Below are 23889 nucleotides of genomic sequence, written 5' to 3' on the forward strand. Positions count from 1 at the left end.
GGTCAGAAGTTGTGCGACGTAACATTAAGTTTAAAACCCATTGTTTAGGAAAAACAATTTAATGATCCTCCATTCCCTAGAGAAATGAATTTAAATTCAAACAAGTTACTTTTGATGCGGTTTTTCATGCGGTTAATTTTACGATTCGCGGAATTACAAGTTCGCAAAAATACGAAAAGATTTTGAATGCGGATTTAACTTGCTACATTAGTTAGCTAATGTTGCTAACTAGTAGTCTTAGTTTGGAAGCTGCATTAAATTTTCACTTCGGATTCAACTAAACAAAATTTAGTAATTTGGATGAACGTATGCTTCTTAGAATCATTGGCAGCTGCAGGATTGTGAACTGAGAGAACTTCTCTTCATGCTCCCCTTGACATATAAAATTCAAAACAAAACTATCAACACTATATTTGTCATGAAATGCTGCAATGCTTTTATGATCTTAGTTACGATTTTCGGAATTTCTATTCACGTCATCGTAATATTCTAGTCATAAATAGTGTGATTCATGATGATTTCAGGATCATAGTCACGATTTTTGTAATTTTTTATTCGCATTATCGTGAAATTTTAGTCGCGAGTAGTGATTTATGTTCATGATTTCAGGAGCTTTGGAACGATTTTTTATATTTTAAGGCGGTGTGATTTATGTTCATGATTTCAAAGTTGTAGACAATTAAATTATGTTTCTTATTTTTACTTACAGTGATAATGCATACAGTGCCATATATCGGCGAAAATGCGAGCTAGAGTTTCTGGGGCAGAACGATATGCCAGTTCCAGAAAATTAGCTGAGCAAAGTTTTCATGTGTAATGTATTGAATATTGAAATGTGGTGTTATGTGTCATCAACTTTTGTATTTGTACCGATATGTTAACGTTGCCCAAGTAAATGCTTGTGAATACCACAAAAGAATTGATATGAAAGACGTAGACGTCATACAAAAAAATGGAATCGTTCAAGTACACGGCAATTCAATTACGAACAACAACAACAAAATTTTGGGATTGGTCAACAACTTTTTCGGCAAGCCACTTAAAGTTTCAAGTATAAGCCACTATGGTGGAAAACGCCATAGCTTTGCTTCTGCTTAAGCCTCTATAAAAATTTAGAATAATATTCATAAGACCCATACTTCAAAATAAAAGAATAAAAGAATCGATTTTTTGACCGAGCTTAACATAAAAAACTCGTAAGAAAGTATAAAAGATGAAATAAAATTATTGAATTGAATCTTTTACTCAGAGTGGTATTAATTACTAGTCAATTTTTGCACAACTATGTCAAAATCCAAATAAGCAATGTTTTCCAAATGTCATTCGACTGTTCTGCATTATCGAATGCTATTTCTACAAGATTTCTATTTAACAATTGAGGTTGCCATGACAAATCAATTTTAACCGTTCAAACTATCACTACAACTTTATATACCCCCGAATCCCTCTTTACCTCTCGTTCGTTCGAATAGACAAATCTATCTAGTAACCCATCAAATAACAAAGATTCAATAATTACATTTCAGCTCCTCCGTTGATTTCTTCATTCCACAACCGACTGCTCATTTGAACCGTTCCAATCGTCGTGCGTTCCAGTTCATCTATCACACCGCCCGCTATGGCTGAATCACACTAATCCAATTTGACAGTATGTACTGGGCCCAACACGCTGCCCACGACGGATTCCCACGACTGTGCTACACGCGCCGACGCACATCACCAAAGTTCATCGCTTGTTTGTGCACCCGTATCACTAATCAATGAACACTAGATGCAATCTTCTGCAATTTGGACGCTTCACCAAACCACGAACCCCTCGATTATTCGCTTCGCTTCGAACCACGCTTACAATTGACCATCCTATCACACCGTGGTGCAATCAAAACTTAATCAGATTTCGATTCTCTAATCGCTTTTTCTTGCATTGATGCGTCGCAACCGGTTGCTGCTGCAATTCGATTTTAATTTTTCCACCTACCACAATATACAACCGAAAGTGGAGTCGTTTTAACAAAACAGTTGCTGTCGATTCTATTCCTCGGCTGTGATCAATCGATCACTCACTTTTTCGAACAATTCAATTAACCAGTCGCACGGGAATTCTTTTCCCGCCGCACACATCGCGTTTCAACACCAACCAAACACACACTTACACACATCGGGTAAAGTTTCACTCATTGGCATCAGCTCTGCGCGAATTCCGAACATGTGTTATCCCAGCGAGCGCATCTTCACTGGCCCAGACGAGGATGGCAATCACATCACAATCTTTGGACACCGTGGCGAGAGCCGCGTAAAAATTTCCACATTTCCACTGCTGTATATTTTTTTTCTTTCTTCTCTTACTCTGCCTGTTACTGTTGCTCCACACCACACTCAGTCGCTGTTGTACCAACAAAACAACTTTTCTTCACGTTGGTCAAGATCCTCACAACTCGGCGGCTCACAAACATGAACACTTGTTTTGCGAAAACAGATGCCTAAACGAAAGGAAAAACGACCGGTGAAAGAGGGCAAACCCGACTTGCAAGCATTCATTAATTTATTTTCACTTGTGTTTTTTTCTTCTTCTTCAACTTTTTCTTCTTCTTCTACTACTTTTCGCTTGATTGCTTCTCCCTGCTCGGTGTAACTGCGTTTAGCAAGCTCGTGGTGTTTGTGGTTGGCTGCGTGTATGTGTGCTGTATGGGGGTTGCAATGGGGCGGTGTCTTCAAGTTTCACCACTGCGACCGCTGTGTGCCACGCGGGTGTGTTTTTACAAGGCCTCGAACGCTGTAAGAAAATATGGAAAATAACGATAAACATGGTGAAAATTGGATGGATTGTAATGAAAAAAGCTAGCCAAACAATAAAAAAGGTAGCAAATTAAATATTGACTGGTATGGATGCTTCATAAAAATAAAAATGTACGGTGGAAATTCAGGAGTGGCTGGTTTTGATTTTGATAGGGTAATGGAGTTCGTTTGTGTGCTCGGGTTTCGGCAATAAAACAGGGGAAAGTGAAATCAGTGGCGTTGAGGTTGGTCGCTTAATAAAATAAACTACTAGCAACGGTGATAAGAGGTTTCTTTGGGTGAACTTAACGACCATTAACAATCCCAGAAAGTAGCAAGACACTACAAACTCGCTGCCAGGCGAATAAAACGGTTTGTTCGGGTATCCTAATAGCGGCGTCCTGTTCTTCATACTCAAACGTCAAACCATTTTTTAAATTTTCCCATTCGTGAACAAAAACAGGCGATATTTCACTTACTTCGACCAGCAAAAGAAAAATGAGCATGTGATATAATAAAAGTTTGAATTTTTAGTGTTTCGGATTCTCCTCGTCAGTAACTAACACCAACTTAATGCTAGTTAGATAAGTCTAAATCAGCACTATATTGGCGCCAGTTAGACATTAGCAAACTTCTGCGCTTACTACCCTGCCAACAGGTTTATTTTACATAGCAACTAGAGCTTTCTGAGAATACCGAGCCATTTTTAATACCGAAATACCGGTACTGAATAAAGACAAGTACTGATACTTGTCGGTACTATTCCAAAATTTTAAAGATCTGCCTTATTATCCATTACAACGGAACGCTTTTTTGCGAAAAAAAAACAATTTACATTCTCATGTCAGAAAATTCAAACGGAAGTCGAATTTGGATCGGAAAATCAATAGATCGTCTTGCAGAATAATCAGAATACATTGGCTCAAATGGCACGTTCCCCGTATGCAGTCGGGGATTTGTGCCTTGCCGTGTCTTCTCATAATTTCCCTGATCGGAAAAAAAAGCAGAGAGAGGAGGGAGGAAGTAGAATTGGAAGGAAAATAACAGCACAAAAACAATCAGATGGCAAGTTAAACTCACAAGTAGTTCAAATCGCCTGCGAGAAAGCCTAAAGCTCTTTTCCGCGTATGATAAGGTACTTTAGTATGTCTCTGAGTTTCAGTCATCCAAACACACGGTTTCGTCTATATAAGGACATACGAAAACTGGAAATCAGTTGCATATCAAATTATATGAAGTTCCATAGTTGCATCCACAAAGATCACATGAAATAATTGCCATGCAATAATTGAGTTTGCAATGGTCGGTTAAAGCCCTGGTCAGCATGCCGCGGTGGTGCTTCGAAAAAGTAATAGATTTCTCGAAATCTCACGGAACGGTTGTTCTAGAAACGGCTTTGTTTGGCTACACGTTTGTAGATTTCTTCAATAATTACGGTGATCGGACGAGCCGCAGAACCGGATTTTTTCTCTTGTCTAACTTATCGAAATTGGCAGGGCGGGTTCCAGACCAACGAAGTCAACAGCCTCACCTGCCCTGTCCAATTATTCAGCCCATTCATTTCCAGTAATACCGCGATATCCGGGCACCCAGACAAGGTCGATAGTGTTGACAATGCTTAGTACTTTGATTTGGGTTCCGCATGTGATCAGCAGCTTGGATCATGATGTGTACGAGCTAAGGGCCTTGATTGTGACGCTTGCGAACTACTTGATACTTGATGGGCAACAATTCGCTTCGTTGAATCTACGCCGAGTGAAGAATTCTCCTCCACTGGACCCGGTCCTGGGCCAATCTCTTCCAGTCACCCTGGACATTGAGTGCTTTTAGGTCATCTTCCACTGCAAACAGCCATCGTGTACGCGGCCTGCCACGGAGTCGTCGGCCTCTTCCTGGTTCTCTACTTAATATTATCTTCGCCTGTCGTTCTTCCGGCATTCGTGCCACATGACCAGCCACCGCAGCCTGCCGTTTTTTATTAGCTTGACAATATTCACTCCTTTATATACTTGGTATAACTCGTGATTTTTGCTACGCCGCCAGATGCCATTTTATTCTTTACCGCCGAGTATTGTTCGCAGCACCTTACGTTCGAAGACACCGAACGCTCTACGATCAACTTCCTTTAACGTCCACGTTTCATGGCCGTACAAGGGAAACGGAACTATCAATGTCTTGTACAACGCGTCTTCGTCTGCAAACTACGGGACTTCAGCTGGCCACGAAGTCCGTTAAAAGCCTTATTCGCAGCTGCAAGACGCCTTTTCACCCCGCGGGTAACATGATTATCCCACGTCACTAGAGTTCCAAGGTACACAAATTCTTCCACTACTTCAAATTTATCACCACCTAACACCACTTCACCACCAACATCACTATTGGACCCACGTTTTCTTCCAGCTATCATGTACTTCGTCTTGCTGGTGTTGATTGTGAGACCAATTCTTGCTGTCTCCCTTTTAAAAGACACGAATGCCTCTTCCACGGCTCGGCGGTCGATTCCAATGATATCAATATCGTCCGTGAATCCTAGGAGCATATGCGACGGAGTGACGATGGTACCGTTCCTTTGGACGCCTGCTCTCCTGATGGCACCTTCAAGAGCAATGTTGAACAGCAAGTCTGACAGCGCATCACCCTGCTTCAATCCGTCTAAGGTTACGAAGGACGTCGAAATCTCATCCGCAATCCGAACACTTGATTTCGATCCATCCAGCGTTGCACGAATCAACCTAATCAGTTTCGTCGGAAAATCATGTTCACACCATTATCTGCCATAACTCGTTTCTTTTCACTGAATCGTACGCCGCTTTGAAATCAATAAACAGATGGTATGCCTGCAAGTTGGCCTTCACGAAAACCACCTTGGTATTCACCGACGAAAGACTCATCCAACGGCCTCAATCTGTTGAACAGAATTCGCGACATAATTTTGTACGCCGAATTGAGAAGCGATATTCCTCGATAATTGGCGCACTCTAGTCTGTGTCCCATTTTGTATAAGGGACAAATGATGCCCTCTAGCCAGTCAGCAGGTAGTTCTTCTTCTTCCCATACCTTCAAAAGAGTACGGTGAAGTATTTCGCAGCTGATCACTACCGTGTTGAAAAGTCCGGCCGGGAGCTCGTCCTTTCCAGCAGCCTTACAGTTTTTCAGCTCTTTGATTGCCTTTTTCACCTCTTCTAGCGTCGGAGGCGCCACAGGTTGACCATCGTCACTTATCCTTATTCTGTTCGTTGACGCGCTAACATTCTCTTCATTCAACAATGTCTCGAAGTGCTCTCTTCACCTGGCTGCTACCATAGTTTTATCTGTCAGCAAGTTACCTTCACGGTCATTGCACATGACGGGAGACGGCGCTGTTTTTCTACGTACGCAATTGACAGTTTCATAACATTTCCGCGTATCATTTTGTTCCATCAGTAACGACTTGAGTAATTCTTTTTACGGCTCCTCTTGCTTCCTTGTACCGCTCTCTGTTCTGCCGGGTACCAGACACTAACATCCCAGATCTTTCCAAAAGTACATCTGCCCTGCCAGAAACCTAGCATACTTTCCTGACTCTGAATTCAATGTGAGCGGACCAGTTCAGTTTGGAATCCAATATAACCCCAACGTATTTGCATTTGATCTGCACACGGTAGCTCAGAATCAAAGAACTGTAAGGGACGAACTCGGGTTATTATTCACTTTTTCTTGAGAAGATCCATTGAAGTTTTGTTTGAATTAACTTACAATTTAACTTGTCCACACCACTGTTCGACAGCTCTTAACGCTTAATGCGTTACCAGAACACCAACCTGAGGACAGCCGCAAATACTCAATTTCTGCCTGTCTCAGTGACGATCAAAGAATGCGGTTACTAAGCATTGCGTTTATCCAACCCGAGACACATGCAGATACCCTAGAATAGACTGGAAGGACACATTGTCAAAAGCACCCTCAATATCTAGGAATACATCCAGGCTAGATTGCTTGAGCGAGAAACCCTTTTCAATTTTGCAAACAACATCGTGAAGCATAGTGATCGTGAATTTCCCACCCTGCTATGCATGTTGCATTTTGTGCAGTGGATATTCAACTAAGCTAACGTTCCTGATGTGATAGTCGATTATCCGTTCCAAAGCTTATGAAAGAAAAAACAACTTTAGCTGATAAACCTAAGACTCTTGGCTCCTTCATAATTTGAGCCCCACCTTTGGGAATAAATCTAACAGTTATTTCTCGACAAGCTTTCGGGACAACAGATGCATATTCCAAAATCGATCAGACAACCGAGCATTAAAGTGCGCGCAGGCAGAATGAATCATCAAAGTTACGAGCAGTTTTCAAAACAAAACCTAGCTATCGGATGACTTTGTCGACTATGGTGGAGTAATGCATATAGAATTTCGATTTAGAGTCGAGCAATACCCAAGATCAAGCGGCTCTCCTCGAATAGTGTAGTCGTCCATTATGGGCTTTTTCAAACCACTAAACCAAGTAATACAGCGTTTTGAAGCGCTGATTTTGAAGTTACAGCTGCACCAACAATCAAGACTACCCAGGGGTTCTTGAAGATGCCTGCAATCAGTTGCAGGTCGTATGACAACAAAAATTTGCAAATTATCATCGTGAAACACCGTACACCAGAAGAATTGCAACATCGTTGAAAAACAGTTTGAACAGCAGAGGACCCAGATTGCTTCCCTGGGGCTCGCCGGAGAACGGTGAAAACCCAATAGATTCTATCGAAACAATTTTTACATTCAGCTCAATGTTGCATAAATATGAACTGAGCCATTTACAGTTTCTGTCGGAGGCTCCCAGATGATGGAGTTTTGTTAAAAAACTGTATGATTTATGGTGTCAAAGGCAGCTTTTATAATCGTGTAAACTATATCGATCTGTGCTCCTCTATCCATTGCAGTGATGCAGGATGATGTAAACTCGCACTACGCACCGATCTTTTAGGATAAAATTCGTGTTGAAACGGACTGACATAGTTCCTACACGTACTGAACAACATGGTTTCGAGACACTTTAAACCAGTTGCCAGTGTTGTATTCCCACCGTAATTAGATATGTAAGTCTTATCACCCTTTTTGTATACAGTATACATATGATGATTTCTATGCAGAAGGAAATTGTTGAAGCTATAGACATTTGGTGAACATGTCGCGAGAAGAAGCAATTAGTATTCCGACAGATCTCTGAAAAATACATGAAAGAATACCATTCGGTCCAGGACTGTCAAACACATAGAAATCTATAACATCTCTTGGATTTGAGTGCACGACCAGTCTTGTTTCCTCACGAGTTCCCTGAGAAAAAAGTTCGGTATTCGGTAGACCATTCTTCTTGCCATTTGAATTAACAACAGTTTAAAAAACGTTTTAGCTTCCACCGCAGATCATAGCTCGTAACGTAGCTTTTATACAAAAATCGATTGTGTCCGCGGTAGTTGTGACTACATAGCTTCACCATATTGGCGTTACATGAAAGGGCATCTACGATGGCAGTATAGCGATAACAATCTGGAAGGCCACCTACGCAAGTTCTAAAGATGGGCAATTAACCAAGCAGGTTTCCTTGGAGGTTGACTAGGTGGTGCAGCTTGTGTTACACAGGAAAGAATAGTTCTAGTGAATGCGTTAGGAAGTCTGACCCTCAGCTGCTCAACATTTGATTTATTTGAAAACTGAAGAGCCAACAATCCTTACATTTTCTTCACAGCAATCAGTACACCACCACCGCTTCGACGTAAACTACTTGTATCACAAAAATCCACGCAAATCCACTCGAAATCATCTTCATTCAAAACTGACTAGATTGAATATGGTCATCAAGCCAGGTTTCTGCAAATCGTCGTCGTAATCCAATTCTGACGTGGACAGAAGGAACTGGTAAATCTTGGTCCTTAATCCACTAACATTCTGGTAATAAATTTGCAACATTGATGACGAAACGTCAACTGTTGCATTCGAAGCATTAGTAGGAAAATCGTACTTGCCTGATAACCCAGGCTGACTCTTTCGCCAACCTCAACCACAAGACCAGGACAACTTTGGAGGCAGAAAAATTTAGGTGAAACCCAATGTATGTAACCTAACGAGAAAACTAAGTAAAACAACGTGGGAAGGGCACAATACTTATAACTAAATTAGTTATGGAATTTGCGTTCCGATTTCGTCTCATAGTCCTGGTACTAAGCGAGTGACAGATTCTGATGAGATCAAGTCGAAACTTAATTTCCATAACTAATTTAGGGGAAAAGTATCCCGACTGGGTTGGTGGCTACAGGGCTCCTATAGAGTTGTACACGTTGCATCCTACTGTCTCAAAATTTGTTTTGAATGTGAGTCAATATCACTGTAGTCAGCTGGAGAGTATAGTAATATTTTGTAAATCAAGAACCAGATGGTTTATGATTAAGGTTGGACAGAGAATGCGCAAAATTTGCAAGCGAAAAAGCAGTCTTTTTCCACACCGTATGTCAGATCACCATAAAAATCAATCAGCGTATGTAGAATGTTGTTACAGTACTGTTGATTGATTTTTATGAAGATCTGACATACGGTGTGGAAAAAAACTGCTTTTTTCGTTTGCGAATTTTACCCTTTCTCTGTCCAACCTTAAATATTGGTGTGCTACATGAACAAAAATGATTGGTAGTACAAAGCAAGTTCATTCTCCGATGTTGGCAAGCTGTGTTATGCGGTTGACTTTTCGATATGTTCCGCACAACCATCGATTCGTGATATGGAGAAACTATTGAAGATGAACATGAAGCTCAACATATCAGTGCACTTCCACCATCCACGTCATGCTGTACTGTTTATGAATCACTACTAAAATAGAATAATTTGCTTTGCAGAACAACATTAAACGCGTCGTCGAATGTAATGACGTTTTTCGATTTGACGATCTATGTGCAGCTGTGTTAGTGCGAAATTGAAGTTAAATCTGGTGGATTTTTTTTACACATCGCGAATACATATATTTTTTTACACATCGCGAATACATAAGTCAACTAAACATATTTTTTTGACATTAACTCTTTAAATTACTTTTTTTTCATTAAATACCAATATTAAATGTCCTAATACCTCAACTTCCTCTATTTTTCCAGGAATGAAACTTTTGTTAAGTGATCCCTAAGCGCATTTTGCACTAAAAGTAGTAAATTAAATAAGATTTTTTTGTTAAATGGATTTAATATGTGCGATTTGATGATAAAAATGTGAAATCGAGATTAAATGTCAGAAAGTTTACCGGTAACGAATCGACTTTTATCAATGATTTTCCACGTTCCAAGTTTATTAAAATTGAGTGAAAAATAATAGAGATATATCCACGAGAAAACCCAACTTCTCATATTCGGACAAAGATCAAAAATATTCCGTTCGATTTCTGAGATTTTTTTTACATTATAAAATCTGCAAAATATGTATAATTTGTATCACGGAGCAGAGAAATGTTTAAAAATAGGGGATTTTGGGGACAAAATGACGCATTACCGCACTTTCCCGTATTTTTAGAGAAACAAAAAATATATATGCCTTAAAAATACTAAGGTTAAGTGCTACTTCAAAAGTTTTAGCATTTATTAAATTTTTCCTCCATATTTTCCCGTAGCACCAATTTCAAAAAAATCAAGCGAAGGTCCAAAATTCTCCAAATGGTGTGAAATTTGGCATCTAGCTTACTTTGACATTTGTCACAATATGAGAGAAGGGGCCTTTGAGCATTCAAGAAAAAAAAAATTCGATGCCCTACTGACCATCCCATGCCAATTAAAACAAGATGTTACATATAGTCAGAGAACAATAGTCACGCACTCAGGGCAGATCCATACGTGCCAAATCTGTGATCAGCCACTACACCACGAACAACCTTGTGTAAATGCTGTTAAAGATATTCCATCTATTGCGACCCAGATCGGTACGTCTTATGAACTACAAATAATTTTACACTTTTACAAGTTTCTCGAGCAGTTTAGCGGAACATATTCCCGTACCTCACAAAGGCTATCTACGACAGATACGTGTATTTCACACACTACTTATGTGCATCATCAGTGTCATTATTCATACTATAATCAGAAATATGACACTGATGATGCTCATAAGTAGTGTACGAAATTCGCGAATCTGCTGTAGATACAGATGATGGTAGAATTAAAATGTGTGACAAAGAAGCCCTTACGAGACACAAACGGTTGCCAAACCAATTACTGTGGATTAGGCAGAGATAAATACTAACTCAAAAACGATCGAACCCACAGTCACGAAACCAATTGACATTACCAACATTATTCAGAGTAAGACGGATTAAAATATCAACAACAAGAAACGAATAAAAACAGTTGACAGGGAACAATAGGAAATCAGTAACACATGGCCACCAGGTAGCGGCGGACAACGCCACAAATGCTTCACCGCCTAGGAAGAGGATCTCAACACGCAGCAGCAAAATGCAAAATTCTTAAATAAAAAAATATCAAATCTCAAATATCCACGGCTCAGTTGTACTAGCGCATTGATCGGTGTCAACTGTACTAAATATACTTAGCTATGGTTCCTAAATATGTTAATATAATCACGAAACAGTTATTGGTTTACGAGTTAGTTTCAAAAAAAGGAATTAATAATTAATAATTAATAATAACATGACTGAAAAAATCAAATAGTGTTATAAATGAAAGAGTTATACTGGCGTTACGGGGTGGAATTTTAACACAATTACAAAACACATAATTTTTTTTACACGGTTCTGGTCTCATAACTGCACTGTTTTAGAATAAGTTCGCATTTAGTCACGAATTTGAGAACACATTTTCTTCCGTGTATAGCTTTGTTTTACAGTTATTTGAAAACATTTGCAATTTTCAAACAAAGATTAATGATTGATGATTGATGATTGATGATTGATGATTAATGATTGATGATTGATGATTGATGATTGATGATTGATGATTGATGATTGATGATTGATGATTGATGATTGATGATTGATGATTGATGATTGATGATTGATGATTGATGATTGATGATTGATGATTGATGATTGATGATTGATGATTGATGATTGATGATTGATGATTGATGATTGATGATTGATGATTGATGATTGATGATTGATGATTGATGATTGATGATTGATGATTGATGATTAATGATTGATGATTGATGATTGATGATTGATGATTGATGATTGATGATTGATGATTGATGATTGATGATTGATGATTGATGATTGATGATTGATGATTGATGATTGATGATTGATGATTGATGATTGATGATTGATGATTGATGATTGATGATTGATGATTGATGATTGATGATTGATGATTGATGATTGATGATTGATGATTGATGATTGATGATTGATGATTGATGATTGATGATTGATGATTGATGATTGATGATTGATGATTGATGATTGATGATTGATGATTGATGATTGATGATTGATGATTGATGATTGATGATTGATGATTGATGATTGATGATTGATGATTGATGATTGATGATTGATGATTGATGATTGATGATTGATGATTGATGATTGATGATTGATGATTGATGATTGATGATTGATGATTGATGATTGATGATTGATGATTGATGATTGATGATTGATGATTGATGATTGATGATTGATGATTGATGATTGATGATTGATGATTGATGATTGATGATTGATGATTGATGATTGATGATTGATGATTGATGATTGATGATTGATGATTGATGATTGATGATTGATGATTGATGATTGATGATTGATGATTGATGATTGATGATTGATGATTGATGATTGATGATTGATGATTGATGATTGATGATTGATGATTGATGATTGATGATTGATGATTGATGATTGATGATTGATGATTGATGATTGATGATTGATGATTGATGATTGATGATTGATGATTGATGATTGATGATTGATGATTGATGATTGATGATTGATGATTGATGATTGATGATTGATGATTGATGATTGATGATTGATGATTGATGATTGATGATTGATGATTGATGATTGATGATTGATGATTGATGATTGATGATTGATGATTGATGATTGATGATTGATGATTGATGATTGATGATTGATGATTGATGATTGATGATTGATGATTGATGATTGATGATTGATGATTGATGATTGATGATTGATGATTGATGATTGATGATTGATGATTGATGATTGATGATTGATGATTGATGATTGATGATTGATGATTGATGATTGATGATTGATGATTGATGATTGATGATTGATGATTGATGATTGATGATTGATGATTGATGATTGATGATTGATGATTGATGATTGATGATTGATGATTGATGATTGATGATTGATGATTGATGATTGATGATTGATGATTGATGATTGATGATTGAAGAGTAAAGAATGTAGTCGAGCTTTCTTACAAATGTGATTCACTTTCTTTTCAAATATCATGTTCAATCTACTCTAGTCGCTTTACGGTCAAGGAAAATTACCAAAAACGGGGTTACCGTTAGAGCATCACTGTTATTCTTTCCCAGAGAGAGCATGGAATTGCTAGATCAGAATTATTTTTGATAGATTTCCTGTTGCTCAGCGAGAAAAATAAATTCAGTTAATAGCGTTCGTTTCAGAATGGCAATTCATTTTACTACACTGTTCCAAAAGTTACTTGATTATTTTACGTAAATTATCGCTTTACATTCTTTGGATTTTTAAATATTTTGCGAAGCGATTTTTTACATCTGAATTCGAACAGTAATGATTTCGAAACACGTGAGATACACACGATTAGATAAAGGATGTATTGGTATTTTTTTTTTGTTTCGATTATAGAAATTTTAACCTTAAGGTCATTTGCCTCTTCGGGTTAGAAAAGTCCCTTTCGAAAAATTTATAACCCTATGTGCGGAGTCGGGACTCGAAACCAGGTGCGCTGCGTATAAGGCAACGATTTACCAACTACACTACGCCCACCCCCATAGTGTTGGTAATGTCAGAGACACAACCGGAGTAAAAAAGAATATACACTATGTGTGGGTTTTTAGTGTTTCAGATTCTCCTCGTCAGTAACTAACACCAACTTAATGCTAGTCAGATAGAATTGTCTGTCCTTACAACCCAGACATCACTCGGTACTAACCAGTTGTTAAGCGTTTGCGCAAGACGTGTGACTTTTAGGATTTTAGTGTCAAACTAGCGCCAATTTGGTGCTGGATTGGATTTATCTAACTAGCATTAAGTTGGTGTTAGTTACTGACGAGCAGAATACGAAACAATAAAAAACATACATTATGTTAGGTCTTGTGTCCTTATGCACAACAATTTGGTCTTATCCAAATTTTTTGCCGTTTGGGAATTTTGCATAGAATACACACTGCTGATTCGAACAGTTTTTACTATCTTTTGAAGAATAGATTAGTTTTACTAATCTAGTATGGTACTCCCGAAAATAGTTTTTGCTGTCATTGAAATAATTCTGAAGATTCAATTAGTTTCTAACAAGGAACTTCGGGCACATTTTATTGTACCAAATGGGCTAAGAAAATCGAATTTCGGATAAATTGCTAATAACGAAACGAATTTGGGTGTGGTTTACGCGACAAAATAAGTTTATCGAAAATTTTAATTCCCTATGAATCAAGTACTTTAAAAAAAGCTATAATGGTATTTTCACACTCAACAAAGTGTGTCCTGCAGTTAAATAAAATAAAGGCTTCCGCTACTCCATTACCGTTGGATCATATCAGCATAGCATTTCGTATATGGTGTAACTGAATTGTATGAATTATCCTACAATGAGGGCTACTTCGCTGCCCTGAGGTCTACAACTAACGTAAAAGTTTCCCATCCAAACATATACCAATTCAATCCCATGTCAGCACGGAACAAGTCACCAAAAAATTACAAAATGCATCCAACGTCAAATTCTTCATACTGGATCATCTTTAAGTACATCAATACTACATTGAACAGCTTAATAAAAATTCATAGTGACATATGCTATCCGTATATTGTTTTTGACTAAATATGGCAAAAACTGATTCTGTGCAGACAAACGGTGGTAACACTCGTTAAAAATTTCACGCTATTAATTTTTGAAATAGTCAAAAATATGTAACTGAAAAATCACGTTGATTACATTAGTATTTTGAAAACTACATCAGTTGAATTAATAAGATCAAATAGATAACCGGTACACTAACTTTAGTTTACACTAGTCTGGCATCAATTCAGCTTTTCCAACTACTATTGGATATTCAAAGTCACTCTGTCAATTTTCTGTATTCGCACTGTCCACCAACACTTGTCAACGAGGAAATTTGTTTAATTAGGATTTTCGTACACAATAATTAACAGTAATGTACTCCCATTTGGCTTTTTCCTAATTATTGTTTCCATACTAAATCCATCTGCGTATTGTTTTCAAAACTTCTACCAAATAGACATTCATTAATTCATTCACATCTTCACCACACACCGCCAAAATGGTAATACCTTCCGTCACCAACAAGAATTCAAAACTATTTTTTGCACAAATTCCTCTCTCGCAAAAACACAAACACCAAAACAAAACAGATTCCGTTTTTTCTCAAGCGAGAAACCAAAAAAAGAACCTGTTTGTCGAAAAACCAACACCGTAATTTTTCGACTCGTCAGTCGTCGTCACCACGAACTTCTTCAGTCATTAAAACACATTCGCCCCGAAAACCACGGGCAATCAGCGCAACCACATCCACTAAAGAAAATCCACCGCAAAGCACAGCAAACAAAACAACAGAGAAAGAAATAAAACTTACTCGCGGGGGGCTACACACAGAAGAAAACTACGTCTTCACTTGATCATTTCCCCAAAAAACACAAAAGCGCAACACCCGCTCGTTTGTCCGTCCGTTCGTTCGTTCGTTAGTTTTTTCCCCTTTCGTCCAACCTATAGGGTTTCAGGCTTTCACGCACAGGCACTAACTTCTCGCCACACTGCCGTCTGCCGTCGTTTGGCTCAAAGGTTCGCTATGTTTTGTTTTTATTTTTTTTTCGCCTTTTAATTCCGATCCGCGAATTAATTCCGGTGATCGAGATCGCGCACGGGCACAGCGGCAGCGACGATCCTCCCTGGGCACTACCTTTCGTGAACTGACTCCGACAGCGACTGATCCGGTTCGGTTCGGTTGAAACGAAGAAGCAGCAACACAGCGGCAGCAAAAGCAACCCACCACCCATTTGCGAAGTTCAGTGTAACGAACGAACGAACGAACGAAAGCTCGTTGGCGATCGGCGAACAGAATCGATCGTCGGAGCTTTTTGTCAATCCGAAGCGGCCGCCATGCTGCTCTTCGGTACCGGGTTCGGTTTGTTTATGTTTGCGTTCGGGTGAGGTTTCGTTGCGCGATCCAGTGAACTTTATGCCGTTCATGGTTGGCATGGCGCGCGACTGAATGTGTTTAATTTTTTGTTTGTTTTCACTTTATCTGAGCTTTCGATAAATTAATCAATTGGCGACTTAAAGCGCTCAACCTATTTTGGGTTCAATAAAATAATTTTATTTTCGAACGTGACTTTTGTTTTCCAGAAAACACATTCCATCATTGTCACTAATGTAGTGGATAAATGTAAGTTAATATCGGATTCTGAAGAGATGAAGTTGAGCGCAAATTCAATAACTAATTTAGGTATTGGTTTTGTGCACATAACGCGCAAAAATATTTAAACGATTTTCTCCTTAGCGGAGATATAATAATTTTTGCTCAAATCTCTCTCCACTAGGGAGAAATATAGCATAGCAAAATCTATTTGAATCAATTTGCGGGTCTAATCAGAAAGGATTCTTAAAATCATAACACTAGCCATACAATGTCCTATAGATTGAGAATCGGCTGCCAAATCTGTCGAAAAAGGTCGAGTTTCGCTACGGAATGTAGTACCAAGTATCGACATTTTACTTTTTTTTGGGTCCCGATATCCTACATTGCGGTTGAAATTTGTATGGAACTTAATATTGGTAGTAGCTTTTTATATGTTCCTTTCTAGAAAGTAATAAATGGTTTGGATGCAACAACTTGACTGATGAAAATAAGAAGCTACAATTTCCCTGAAAAATGATATAGTTGATCATGCATATCCTCCTTGAGCCACTGAGATAAACGTTTTATAAACACATAGATGCATGTTTATGAAATATTTATCTCATAAATAAATATTTCACATACAAAAATCACTATTTACACGTTTTTATGTTATTTTCCGTCTCAAAAGAGTGCCATAATGGAATGCCAAACACAACGCAGCCGCTCGCGTTCCAACCTTATAACGCTGTGAAGAATAGGTCGAAAAGTTAAATTCTCATTCAGAGCGTATTGTCCAGGAGCACGAAGTAAGCGCTACTATGATCAGGGTGGCCAGATAAAATTCCTTAATATCGGTAGGGTCACTAAAAGTTTATCGGTAGTTATCGGTAGACCGGGTTGTTGTCCCAAAAACGTAGTATTGACATAGAATTGTAAAATACTGACAACACAGATCTCAGACCAAATCCAACCCAAAAAATGAATGTTGAGTAGGATGTGTCCAAAATCAATAAAAATCGGTAGTTTTCGGTAGGAATAACAAAATATCGGTAGTTTTGCCTTGGTCGTCTGTGAATCGATAGGGAAGACCAAAATCGGTAGGACTACCGATAAATTGGTAGGTCTGGCCACCCTGACTATGATACAAACACATTTGTTTATTTAAATGGGATCCTTAGACTATTTCGTAAATTGAATACTTTACGCTGACGTCACAAATGAACTCGATGTTCATTTTTGACAGTTCGCTTGTACTGTTTACATGGACTTAGAAAAATTCTTTGCGATTTGCTTTAAGAGTAGATACAGCACACTAGATTAGGATTGTCGCTGGCATCAGTGGTAGGGACATCATTGTTTTGATTCCGGGATATACCTGTCAAATGGGCCAAATAAAAAAAGCAAAAAAATAATCCTCTATCGCCGTTTCATAGCGACTAATCATTTTTGTTTCTTTTAGCCAGCAAAACAATGGCCATTCTTGGCTTATGTGTTTTCACTAATTAGAATGCACAAATTGTCTAAACTTGTACTGAATTTTGATAAATTTTCATTTCCTTGTGCGGTATATACAAACTCTTTCATTTTATAACAATAACAGTCGAAAATTTACACCGAGAAAATTCGTTATATTTAATATATTGATTTCACACATAATTTTTGGCAATTTGTAGTGTCAGATAAAAATTACCTATCACGCATAGATATCATGTGAAAATTAATGAAATTATAATAGTATGCCACATAGAAATTTGTTACATAGCAGATATCACATCATTTTTCTGTTTGCCTCTCGTTTATTCTGTTGCAAATTTTATGCATTGGACGTTTTCGGTCTTGAATGCATAAAAATCACAGCAGAATAAACGAGACTGAAATGAAAAATAGGCAAACTCAATTTGAAGTTCAACTAAACGGTTTGTGGTTAAAAGCAGGCCATATTTTTCTGCGTGTACCAAAAGCGCGGACCAAAGACTTTTACTAGAGAGACTTTCGATACTTTGACAGATATATACCGGAAGCAAAACAAACATGTTCCGAGGTGAAAACAATAGGAACACCAGCGACAATCCTAATCTAGTGTTCTGTATCTACTGCTTTAAGCGAATCTAGTCGTCCGCAAAAATTTTTTAAGTCCATGTAAACAGTACAAGTGAACTGTCAAGAAAAGTGAGGTTAACTGTGTCAGTAAAGAACCTAATTAGCTAACCGCACACATTTGCATTGTACACACGTATATGTGATAGTTTCGATGTGCTCATCACAGCATGCTGTGCGTTTGACTGTCATCTTTCGTTAGTTTACTTTTATATCCGGTTCGTTTCCAAGCTGTCACGCATTGGAAATAAGGTGAAGATTTTAGGGCACATAACTAAGTAAAAACGGTTTAACTATGCGAAAATTGGCAAGTTTATGGAACAGTATTATTTGGATTAACACCCTAGATTTGCCTTTTAATTAGGGTTGCTAAATTGGACTAGAGCAAATTAAGGACACATTAAATCAAATGTTAAAACATGTTGCACTTGGTATTTTTATTCATTCTGTAGCATTCTGTGTCTTTACTAGTGGTTAGATTTGGGAAGTTCTAACAGCGATTCGTTTAGAAAATACACGTGTTATAGTGAGAAAATTTTCGTCTTACTCGTTTAACCAGTTAAAAGTTGTGCTAGATGGAAGACTAAAACAAAAACATAACCGCAATGAAGCAGAATACACTTGAGTTTTTCCCTTCGAACTTGTGCCATATATTGTCATCGAAAACTCTAAGTAAATCGTTTAGAATGACATGTTTTTTTTCTAATTTGGTAAATAATCTCAATTGATATTTATCAAATTAAAAAAAAAACGCATTTAGTGTTCTGTAACATGCAAGCACTTTGAAATAATCAACATTTTCTCCAGGACGCTATTTGCAAAAATTGTACCTATTTTAATAGTAATATTATTTACAACAAAAAATCTAGAACTGAACCACTCCTGAACATGTCTTTCGATTAATACTTGTGTGTTGTATTGTATGTATTAACCTTCCAAATCCCACCGGCCGGCTTTGGTATTCTGAAAAAATGTTCTCTGCATATGGTCTGCTCTCCCCATGCAAACAACTTGATTTCGAGATGTAGGAGGTGTTAGCTCTAACGCTTTTCCAATGTCCCATTTCAGAATGACAAAGACCTAGCGGTACATTCCGAGGTCATTTTCTCGTCGGCAAGTACCGCTCAACTATAATACGAGTATCAAATTTATACCAGTATTATTATTAAACTTTCGATTCCTTGTCACGAATAAGTGAGCATGGAATTGACGCGTATTTAGTGCATCATAAAATTTAAATTGTTTGCTTTCAAGATTTACCTTTTTACTATTACCTTATACCTTCCGTCATATACCTTTGAGTGAATTATAATATAATTATATAAGTGTTGGTTGCAAGTAACGCGACTTTCCCGAAAGCCCCCATAGGGACGTGGGAAATGTGCCCCAATCGATTGAATCTGCGACAACATACAAGTTGTTTATGATTTTAGTTGTAGATACTTTGACATATTTTCCATTCCCCGACTGCCAATAGAATGTTCAGAAATGAGAGAACGGTATTTGCGTAAATTCAACAGACCAGGATAACATTTCTACTGACAACAATGGAAAAAAATCTGGAAAAAAAATATAACATCTTTTTTCTAGATTTTTTTTTCAAATACCAGTTTATATCGATACAATATTGTCTTCAGTGATGACCAAATAGAAATTGATATAATTTGGATACATTTTACAAGGAAAAGATATGACCTAACCTGATTTCATCAGCTGCGATGGACATTCATCTAAACTATAAGCACTGTAAGATCCATTTGCCTTAATTCTCTTGAAATTCGACCCACCTTTTCAGCAATCACAAATCATGAATCCGTCGATCCTGAATTTACTGCTGCGCTGAAACCTGCCAAGTTCTTCTTGATAAGAACAAGATCGAAGCGGATCCACGTCCCGGTGCTTGGGCACCTGCGTCAAATACTCTTCATTGGCCAATCACACCGCTTTCACTTCCATGCACGATCCTTTCATACCCGAGATAATATTAGGAATTTTTCGAAATCGACACTAGTTTGCATAATTTTGACGGGAGCTGAAATTTTTAAAATCCAACGTGTAGGACTGCGATCGAATTACACCAAGGAAATCTTTTAATATTCAAAAATTGATTTCGTTTATGAAATATTTTGAAGTTGAGTTGAGACTTTGGTTTGGAAAGGCAGTTTTTTATATTTTTGTAGATGTTTTAGAAATGCATGAAACGGATCTCTAGTACTATTGATTTTTAAAAAGAGATTGTCAAAAGAAAATTGTTTTCCTTTCATTGACGCGTGACATTATAAAACATATTTTTCTAATTGAGCTCAAATTTTGCATAGGGACTTTTTTCGAGGAGTTAAATCTTTTGAGGTGTGTCCGGTTTGAAAATTCAGGATAACCATAAATATTGTCACTAGTATACTGAGGAGACAATTTATCATTAGATTTGAATTACCTGTCAATGTACCGTCACGATATTCTGCTTATGTCCCACAAAAATACCAGCCAATCTTTTTGCTTTTGTGATTGAAATAGAGAACCACATTATTGCTTTACTATCCCCTGACTAGTTTTTATATATTATATCTCCGGCAATTTCTACCTCTTCCTTCGCATTTTTGAGTTTTGACTTTACGCCAGGCTCTAGACTCATTTATAAATAAACTCTCCTGGAAAGATTCCGTTGAAGATAAAATGGATGTCGAACAAAATTCGTCATCAATGATTCCGATTTCCTGTTTAAAATCAAATACATTAAACTCGGATCTGACCATATCTGATCTTCTTTCGGAATAAATATAATCCGCTAAGATTTCGAAAGAACTGACGCAGAAATGTTCAGCCGTGACAGCTACCGCAAAAATCCGCCCAGATAAGCACAGAATTGTAATATTCTGTCTAAAGCCAGCGAATGACGTTCCTGACGACAAACCTTCTTTAAAGGACTACCCCGTCTACATACCCGCTCACAACGCACAGTGGGACGGAATCAAAAAAAGCCGGACATTGATATTTGCGACGAAACTATTGGTTATAGCACTTTGATGTCTTCAGAAAGGTTTCTTCATTTTTTAAGTAGTTTAATATAATGTTGGAAAATTTTTATTTAAGGGGGTATATACGCAGATAAAAAAAATAACTTTGCAAGTTGTTGCCAAAATTGATAGTCATGTATGGAAAGTTTGTAGACGAAATGATTTTATGAAACTTTGTTGAAGTAACGAAATGGCTATCTGTTAAGCGAAAAAAGTTATTGGGTGAAATTAAAGTACATGTCGGAATACCCCCTTAAAAAGTGTTTTTTCATTGTAACTTTTTTAGTGTTTTTTCATTTTAACTTTTTTAGTTGTAGATGCTTTCAAAACACACCTTTTTGCGGAATACACCAATTCGATATCTCTTCGTTTTTAGGGTGTATGTCTGTTTTTTTGGTTTTTCTGGGCTAACTTTAAGGGGCTATGGTTTGTAGAGTAGCAGGTAGTAGCAGCTAAATTTATTTTTTTGATGTTCAGCAAGAAATACCCTATTCATACATATATAAATAATGGCGGGATCTAATAGGATCCTTGGAATACTGTGGGGTAAAATAGACTAGCGTTTCAATAAAATATTGGTATTATGAAGCATGAAAAATAAACTATTATGCGAAATTAATAAACATTTGAAATATTACAGTTCATTCCATATATTCCGACATTCAAAGTTAATTTTTTTTGTTATTAACATGCTCAAAAGTCATCAGTGTCCTTCCAATCATCTTCTTCGTCATTGGATGAACAAGGTAACAATATAACCGAGTATTCTAAGCAACGAAAAACCTTGTTCATCCGGTAAAGATCAACCTCGCATCAACCTCGCAACCTCAATGACGAAGAAGATAATTGGCAGGACACTGATGACTTATGAGCATGTTAAAAACAAAAAAAAATTAACTTTGAATGTCGGAATATATGGAATGAACTGTAATATTTCAAATGTTTATTAATTTCGCATAATAGTTTATTTTTCATGCTTCATAATACCAATATTTTATTGAAACGCTAGTCTATTTTACCCCACAGTGTTCCAAGGATCCTATTAGATCCCGCCATTATTTATATATGTATGAATATGGTATTTCTTGCTGAACATCAAAAAAATAAATTTAGCTGCTACTACCTGCTACTCTACAAACCATAGCCCCTTAAAGTTAGCCCAGAAAAACCAAAAAAACAGACATACACCCTAAAAACGAAGAGATAGCGAGTTGGTGTATTCCGCAAAAAGGTGTGTTTTGAAAGCATCTACAACTTTCTAGAACATTGGGAAACTGTAAAAAATCAAATAAAAAAGTTACAATGAAAAAACACTTTTTAAGGGGGTATTCCGACATGTACTTCAATTTCACCCAATAACTTTTTTCGCTTAACAGATAGCCATTTCGTTACTTCAACAAAGTTTCATAAAATCATTTCGTCTACAAACTTTCCATACATGACTATCAATTTTGGCAACAACTTGCAAAGTTATTTTTTTATCTGCGTATATACCCCTTTAAATAAAAATTTTCCAACATTATATTAAACTACTTAAAAAATGAAGAAACCTTTCCGAAGACATCAAAGTGCTATAACCAATAGTTTCGTCGTAAATATCAATGTCCGGCTTTTTTTGATTCCGTCCCACTGTGCAACGTTAAGATCGACAGTGTAGTCATGGATCCAGTATGGGCATGTCTTCTGGATGATAATTGATCTAGCTTACTCTACGATCTTAGCTACAGATTTAAGGCTTTTACTGCCCATGACCACATATCTGTTCCACTTATGCTTCTATGAAAATGAGAAAACGATGAATAAAGTTTGCAAAAATTTTCGCTATATAATCAGCCTTTCATGTCCAATTTTTTTCTAGTGGATGTAAGGTTTCAATACAATTTTTCCTTGAAAACAGTGGGGTCAAGAAACACGAAAAGCCTTTTTTTCATAAAGATATTGGCTTCCCTCGCAGTGCTAGAAGCTGTTCAATTTCTACCTTCCAATGCTCAATACAATTCTATTAGAATTGCGTGGAAAACGTAACCAAAAACTGTCCAAATTGATGGGTTTTAGCAATTGTCAATAATAAAGCAACATGATGAAGATATATGAAAAATTCATTTTCCGTCGTCAACGTAGAATGCCCCTGGCAGCGCTGCTCCATCGGAATCCAATCAGACTAATTGCAATAACTTCAGTTCTAGAGCTGATCCTTATAACTGTTAACACTCAAATGAAAGATAATAGTCACATTTATTAGCCTTACTTGTTTTTTTAGCAAATCTTGCCTCCATCAAAAGTTATAGCTGTTTAAAAACCTTGTTGTCCTCAAACAACATGGGCATGAAGGGGTTAATTTGTAGTCTTTGCAGTTGCTGTTCCTGTAGATAATTACCTAGTGGACCGATACTTTTCAAACTTTCAGACAGTAGAATATAGTCCATCAG

The 23889-nt window shown here is 37.2% G+C and overlaps 1 protein-coding gene across 2 annotated transcripts in view; it reads right to left on the bottom strand.

Annotated features, from left to right (window-relative positions):
* Window positions 1-15922, bottom strand: part of LOC131693444 (mucin-5AC) — a 390550-nt gene extending 374628 nt beyond the window's left edge. For both annotated transcript variants that reach the window (XM_058981254.1, XM_058981253.1), the window contains exons 1-2: window positions 15585-15922; window positions 1520-2773 (exon numbers count right to left, since the gene is read on the bottom strand). The gene's annotated coding sequence lies outside the window, so the exon portion shown is untranslated. The remainder of the gene's footprint in view (window positions 1-1519; window positions 2774-15584) is intronic.
* Window positions 15923-23889: the final 7967 nt, after the last annotated feature.

Source organism: Topomyia yanbarensis, chromosome 3 (assembly GCF_030247195.1).
Source record: "Topomyia yanbarensis strain Yona2022 chromosome 3, ASM3024719v1, whole genome shotgun sequence".
NCBI classification, from domain to species: Eukaryota; Metazoa; Arthropoda; class Insecta; order Diptera; family Culicidae; genus Topomyia; species Topomyia yanbarensis.